The 2,098-nt window shown below is 42.4% G+C and overlaps 1 pseudogene; it reads left to right on the plus strand.

Moving 5' to 3' along the window:
• Nucleotides 1-601: 601 nt before the first annotated feature.
• On the plus strand, nt 602-1,067 carry LOC121169106 (annotated as a pseudogene).
• The last annotated feature ends 1,031 nt before the right edge of the window (nt 1,068-2,098 follow it).

The raw sequence follows: 2,098 nt of genomic DNA on the forward strand, positions 1-2,098 counted from the left end.
GCTGAGTAAAATAAGCCAATCCCCAAACAGTAAATATAATACGCTTGCTCTGATATAACCTCCATGCAAAACACAAAGCAAAAAGATATAAAGGCAAAGAAGCTTACACTTGTAATCTCGCGAATGAAGGATGCAATGGAGACCAGAGTAGCAGGAGTCAAAGAAGATTGACAGAATGCATCTCTACCATGGACTAAAAGTAGGCCACCAATGAAACTCCTAAATAAACCTAGACAACAGAGTCTAAAACACTAGAGTTTCAATTTTTTTTAGCCATTTAGGATGATTCCATATTTTCTATGTGATTTTTCCTTGATCTTGAGAAAAAGTTTAAAAAAAAAATTTTTTTTTAGATAGCTTTAGACCTAAAAATGAATCTTCAGGCAAACATGATATAAATTAATTAAGGAAGATCTGGCATACTTTTTTCACTCATGTACAGTCCAAGGGAGTTTCAATAGATTTTACTAATTTTAAAAAGTCTGAGAAAATGCCCTTAAAACATCTTTTGCTTATCATGTCAAACTTGTATAAGTAATTTATGAATGTATTATTATGGAAGGCAGTTTCCTCCGCCCCTGAGATCCTGCAACATTGTGGCATGGCGGCTGGAAGGTTAGGGTTTTCTGCTAGCTGCATTTTGGCACCTGCGGCTACACGAGGGCTCCCGGCTGTCCTCGTTCGCTGGGAATCCAGCTCCTCCAGGGCTGTACTCATTCCCTCTGCTGCTGCAGGAAGGCAACCTCCACAACCTGCTGTCCACTGGCAGGAAGACCCAGATCCCAAGGATGAAAATCTCTATGAGAAGAACCCAGACTCCCACGGATATGAAAGGGACACTATTGCAGACCCCTGGAACACGTAAGCTGTCTTTTTCTTTGGCTTCTCCATTATCCTGGTCTTTGGCACCACCTTTCTGATTTATCCACCTGACTACAGGATGCAGGAATGGGTCCGCCGGGAAGCTGAGAGGCTGGTGAAACACCGAGAGGCCAATGGTCTCCCTCTTAACAGAATCCAACTGCTTCGATCCCAGCGAGATCCAGTTGCCAGAGGATGAGGACTGAGCAGTTGCTGAGTGGAGCTCAAAAAACACACCCCGCCTTCCCCCTGCCTGCCATTCTGTCCTCTCAGAGTTCCGGATTAAAGGGACTGAAAATCTGGGGGGAAAAGAAAGGCAATTTCAAATTAACATAGAGATCAATGCAAAGGTTACATAATCTTTACCTGGATCAATGAAGTAGCCCAGCAATCAAAGATTAAATACACACATAGAACCTAATGAACCTTGAGTTTCTGATTAGCTGGCCAGTTCACAAAACTACTCGGCAGAGTACATTTTCTTTTTGACAATATTATTGACTATTCAAAACAATGAATAAAACTCAATACTGTATTTACCAACGTGCTGCTCAACTATACACTGATATTTCTTCCTTGCAAATCTGTGGGCTAGCGTTGTGGCCCATCAGGCTAAGCCGCCTCTTGTGATGCCAGCATCCCACATCAGAGTATTAAATTGGGTTCTGGTAATTCCGCTTTCCATCCAGCTCCCTGCTAATGCACATGGGAGGACAGCGGATGATCCAAGCACTTGGGCCTTTCCCCACCCATATGAGAAACCCAGAGGAAATTCCAGCTTTGGCAGCAGCTCCACTTTTAATTCAGGTCCCTGCTAATGTGCCAATGAAGAATGCCCCAAATACTTGAGCCACTTCTATCCGTTGTCAGAGTTCCAGCCTCTTAGCTTTGGCCTGGTGCAAGCCTGGCCATTAAAGTCATTTGTTAGGGACAAGGTTAGGGGAAGGATAGTGGTGAACCAGCAGATGAAAAAAATATCTTTCATTCTGTCAATTCCCAGGCCACTCTCCCTTTGTCTCTCATTCTGCCTTACAAGAAAATGTATTTTTTTAAAGAAAAGTAACATCAGTTATCATTTACAGATGATTAAAACTGTGACAAGTGCCTGGAATGAAACTTAAGAAAAAGGATAGGCAGTCCTTTTTTTAACACATGCTGATAATAATGTGGCCTGTTAGAAGGTAACTACTTACATAGCACCCCTGCTGTGGTCTCCACATTCTTGTTGTCAAAATAT

This window comes from Ochotona curzoniae, unplaced genomic scaffold, assembly GCF_017591425.1.
Source record: "Ochotona curzoniae isolate NIBS_2020 unplaced genomic scaffold, NIBS_Ocur_1.0 scaffold_1852, whole genome shotgun sequence".
NCBI lineage: Eukaryota > Metazoa > Chordata > Mammalia > Lagomorpha > Ochotonidae > Ochotona > Ochotona curzoniae.